We start from the raw sequence: 5,612 nt of genomic DNA, 5'->3' as shown, positions 1-5,612 counted from the left end.
AATAAAGCTATTTTATACATATTTAGTTTTGCTTAGGAGGTGTAATGTATTATATATTTAATTATACTTAGAGAATGAGTATTTAGTAGCGTGAAGACAGATTAGACTAGATTCATATCTCCTGTTTAATAATTCGTTCTTAGCTGTTAGGATTTCGAGGCATTCTGTTACACAGAGATTGCACCGTCTGTTAGTTGGGTTATAGGAATTAGCTACTTTTAGTATGTGCCACTTTAGTTTATATTCTATCTTATTGTCGTTTAGTTCCCAGATATACCTACTAAGCCCTGTAGAATTTGCCTTATTTCTGTTTTTAAAACTCGCTAAGTGCTCATTATATCTTAAAGGTATTTGGTTACTCGTTCCCCCAATATAAGATTTAGTGTGGCTATTTGTTTGTACATCACATTGGTAAACTATATTATCTGTCCTGCACCTATTGGAGAAATTGCATTTGTTCCTATCTCTACAGCCACATAGGTTATGACGGGTGTCTATGTATGTGTGTTGTTGTGTGGCGCTATCGTTTTTTCGGTGTGCATCCCTCCTAGTAAGGGGTGTTGGCCTAGGGTTGGATTTATTCCTATTGTTTAGAGGGTTGTTGATTTGTTTGTTCTAGTAGAGTTTGCGGTGGGAATAACCGGCTAAGGGATAAAAGTATAATTATCTATGTTCACCGTGGACATACATGTGCCAGCATATTATGCTCGTAAGTTTACAGGTAATGACAAATATAAACATAAGTTTATCAGGAAACAAATTTAAAGTAAACAAGAATTGGAGAAATATCGATCAACAACATTTGACTAATATCAATTATTACTTTTTAATTTAAATAGACTGTATCCCATCTATGTAACAGAAAAAGAGTACAGAAATGGATTTGAAAGTCTCTGTATATTTTCCCTTATTTTTTAAATAATATTATGGAAATGTTTCATTTGTTATCACATGACATATCCCACGGCATAGTTAGAGCTGCTTCGCTTATATAGAATGGCGGTAATATCCATGAGTGTGGTATGCTGTCGAAATTCTTCTGGAAAGCAGTCGACTGCCATATTGAAGTTATTTTTTTCTCTGTTGATAATCTTCTATAATCACCCGGTTCACTGGCAGCCATACATCAGTTTCCGGCAGAGTTTATTTTCGTTTCTTCTGCTAGAATATTGTTGGTCTCCAAATATGTAATTCACCAGGTATTTTTGTTGTAAGATGTTGCAAGGCATTTTACAGCTGTCGAATTAGGTTTTTTGTTTATTACTGATAAGACTGCTGTACATAATGGATGTTTCCACATTATATGTTGTTGCCGCCAGTCTTCTTCTTCTTCTTCTTCTTCTTAATATTATTATTATTATTATTATTATTATTATTCAGTAGTTTTATTTTTATAACGTGCTTTCACTTCACTACCGAGCGCAGCTCTGTGCGCCTTGGGTATGTGCTGTGGTTTGCTGTGGTGCTCTTATGTTTACTGTATTGAAAGTGTTTTGCGTAGAATGTGTGCATGGTGCTCTTATGTTTACTGTATTGAAAGTGTTTTTCGTAGAATGTGTGCAGTACCCAGTAGTGCAATTTTCTGCATGTTATATATATTTGTAAGTCCTGGTGTTTTTGTTATGTATTTGTCTGAATATTTTTTTATTATACCTAAGGCACCTACTATGATAGGAATTGTTTCTGTTTTTAGATTCCACATTCGAGTTATCTCTATTTCCAGGTCTTTGTATTATTATTATTATTATTATTATTATTATTATTATTATTATTATTATTATTATTATTATTATTATTATTATTATTATCATTATCATTACCATTATCATTATCATTATTATTATTATTATTATTATTATTATTATTATTATTATTATTATTATTATTATATGTCTGACCTATGCTTAGTATTTGAACCAGTTGACTCCAAGTCTCACCCAGAGACTTCAAGAGACAAGTTAGAAGTTCATGTTGGTGTTATGCCTAGGAAGTCATATATTTAGTCTTGCACATAGTATTGTTCTAAAGAATGTTGAAGGAAACATAAGAAAATTATAAGTCTATTTTAAAATTTGAGATTACATAGACGGTATTTTACATAGGATATGGGAAGTTCCCATGAGCACTATCTTTTGAATGTCGGCCATTTTCGGGTTTCCTGGTATCAGAGCGAGGTAGCAATCAGCCCCTTTTGCTATCGTTCCTAGGGCACCAATGACAACAGGTATTGTTTTAGTCTTGAGGTTCCACATTTTGCTAATTTCTATTTCAAAATTTTTATACTTGCTCAGTTTTTCATAGGTCTTGACAGTCATGTCAATGAAGAGACACTTATTGAGCGAGAGATAATTATCTTTCCATCCCTTCATATTAAACTAAGACTAATGAAGTAATTTGTCAAAGCTCTTAATGTGGAGAGTAACTGTTTCAAATTCAGATGTACATTTCCTGGCCTAAGCTATGATAAAATAACGGCTGGTGTTTTTGATGGGCCACAAATCAGAAAGTTAACAAAATTCCAGGCTGTCTTCGTTTTCCCATCGTAGAAAATAACAAAATATGGTTTGTTTTACAAAATTTAAACTCTTTTAAATAATATTTGATATATTCACATCCGCAACGGCTCCCATACATACTTTTGAACTAAAGCAACAATCCTGCAGTGGCAATGAAAAATACAAAACGAAATACCGAATAAACGCCTAATATGAAAAGGAAATTAACGGAGTACAATTAGTCGAAATGCCCTAAATACACAGATACATACTTTGAAAGACAGAGACTGGAAGACCAACGTCTATAGCAGTAACCACGATTAAACAATTCAAATTCTGCATCCTGTTCATAGAAGGACTTAGTAAGGTCGATCATTTCTGGCAAAATAAATAAAGCTATGAAACAAGAAAACTATATAGAAGGATGGATTTTGTAAAAAATCATTAACATTTCTTTCCGGCAGAAGACAATCTAGGTGAGGCTAAAGAGAAAAAAAAGATTATATATATTACTAATTATGTAAAGACAAAAGCGGATTAAATATCTCCTCACGTCAATTACTACAACAAAATCTGTAGAATATATCAAGAGAGATTATCTGAATTAAGAATGGCAAAAGCCATGGCAGTATTTGTTTTACGTTTAAAACTGGAGGAGCAGATAAAACATAGGCTGGAATTGCCAGACATTACTCTAACTTTATAATGTGTGTGTGTGTGTGTCTCTGTGTGTGTATGTGTGTGTGTGTGTGTGTGTGTGTGTGTGTGTGTGTGTGTGTGTGTGTGTGTGTGTGTGTGTGTGTAGGTGAAATCACAAGAGTTAGAATAAGAGATTATGAGTACGATAGAAGCAAATGTTTAGTAGTGAAATCCGTGTAGCAGTATAAGAAAGAAATCGAAGGAGGCTAACCGAAAGTTGAACTGTGCGTGGTCCGGAATCTGCAAAATGCATTGTAATGAACCCATCAGGCCACGGAGACATGCCGGAACTCAGTAGAAGGCGTTGAAGCCAAGAGCATGGGCTTGAGCATTGAATATAGAGAGATTTCTGCTACATTCGCCGGAGAAGAACCTCACCTGGTAGCTAAATAACCCGAAGAATTGGTGGGTTAAACAATAGAATAAAAATGAAAATAAGGAACAACATTTAAAGAACAGTTTAGTTTCCAGAGGAGTACATGCCAAGTATATGGTCATACGAAAACAGTCAAATATCTTGAGATGTATATTACAAATAAATGAGTAAGTGCATCTTTTCCTAAAAGTACACATATTTAGTAACTGAAAGTTTTCTTGCAGCGAGGAAGGATTATTTGCAGATGAAGTAAAACAAGATTTGTGAATATTTTAGAATTTATTCTATTGATGGAATTTTCAACGCTAAATCTCTGGAGATAATAGACTTTTTCCAGAAAAAAGTTTTAATAAAAGTTACGAAGGTTTAAATGTTGATGATGTTTTGGGTTTTTTTTTATCCAATTCGAAAACAAGATTTGGAAGCTGTCCTTTTATGCGTGACAGCGCGTGTTGTCAATTGTAAACAAACGAAATATTGGCCGGATTCTGCTTCACTCCTGTGATACAGCCTCTTATAACATTTTTTTATTTTTTGGAATTTTCAGAAAACCTTTGCGAATTTTTATTCTACACACGGGAATTCATGCGATTATGCAAAAACAAAGAAGATATTTTTCGTGCGTTACTTAAGGCCTATTTATTTTTTATTTTTAGCACATCTCATACTGCATATATTTTAAGCATTTAATAAGCGTCAAACAGAACACGCGGAAAGGAGCTTAGTAACACACTTGCTTGTTACTATAAGAACAGCACCTATATATCTGTGGCTCTCGACGGGCTACAACTATCCAAAATTTGCAATCTCTAAAAGCTATTAAGTCTTTATTAATTGATCTATGACGAAAATGACTTTCATGTCAATGAGAACTTTACAAAACTACACCAACACACCAAATATGTATTCAGTTGGAACAGAAATTGAAGAAACTGAAAAGTGAAATCCAAAGAGCAAAGATCTGAAAAAAGAATAGAAATTCTCAAGAGATGACGACAATTTAAAAAGAATACAAAAATGTGAATAGTACAAATCCTCCAAACAACATTGAAATCATGTTCCGGAAAGTAACGAAATACATGAAAAGAACGAAAATGAAACACAATTCAACTCTTTTCGAAATGTGTAAAAAAAAATGCTAACAGAACGAATGAAGCGTATATTGTGCCATGATTGTTGGAATAAGAAAAATCAATCAACATAAATGTATAATTATCAATGTTAAGAAGCTTGCTTCCTAACCACATGGTTCAGGGTTCAGTCCCACTGCCTGGCAACTTGGGCATGTGATTTCCGCAATAGACACAGGATAAACAATGCCTTGTGAGTGGATTTCGTAGACAGAAACTGAAAAAAGCCCATCCTGTATATATAAATGGGCGTGTGTGTGTGATTAAGTCTGTGTTAGTCAACCTTACCGCTTGATATTCAGTGTTGGTGGATTTATGTCATATTTCGTATTACGTCCTGTTAGGTAATATCATATTTCGGCAAAGTGACCGATAGTATAGGAACCAGCATTCTGGAAAAACAAGTCCTGACGTCGATTCATTCGATTAAAAAGTCTTCAAGGCGATGCCACAGCATTGATGCATTCCCGTGACTGGAACGTGTAAACGATAAAAGCTAATATTACAAGGAATTAAAATTAAAATGCTTTTCCTAACTTAAACTAGAATGGCATCAATATGCTGGGTATCTAAAAGAAACATGTTGTCTCAAAATAGGATCAATGATGCATTCAGTTTCTCCAAAGCACAATTTCAGAAACAGTTGTCTAAAGACGGTTCGGCACGCAAGAAAAATTTTACATGCAATATTGTTATAAACTATATCTGGTTTTAATTATTGAGTACTTTATTGTACTTTTTAGATATTTTTCTGTATAAATATTTGTGTTATTATTTATAAGTGTGTATGTGTGGTACATATGTGCAACTCACTCTTTGTCTCCGTCCCTCCCTATGCATGTATACACACACACATTTATATATACATATATACACATACATATATATACATACATACATATATATATATAT

This window comes from Octopus bimaculoides, chromosome 2 (assembly GCF_001194135.2).
Source record: "Octopus bimaculoides isolate UCB-OBI-ISO-001 chromosome 2, ASM119413v2, whole genome shotgun sequence".
Lineage (NCBI taxonomy): Eukaryota > Metazoa > Mollusca > Cephalopoda > Octopoda > Octopodidae > Octopus > Octopus bimaculoides.
This window is presented reverse-complemented; position numbering follows the sequence as displayed.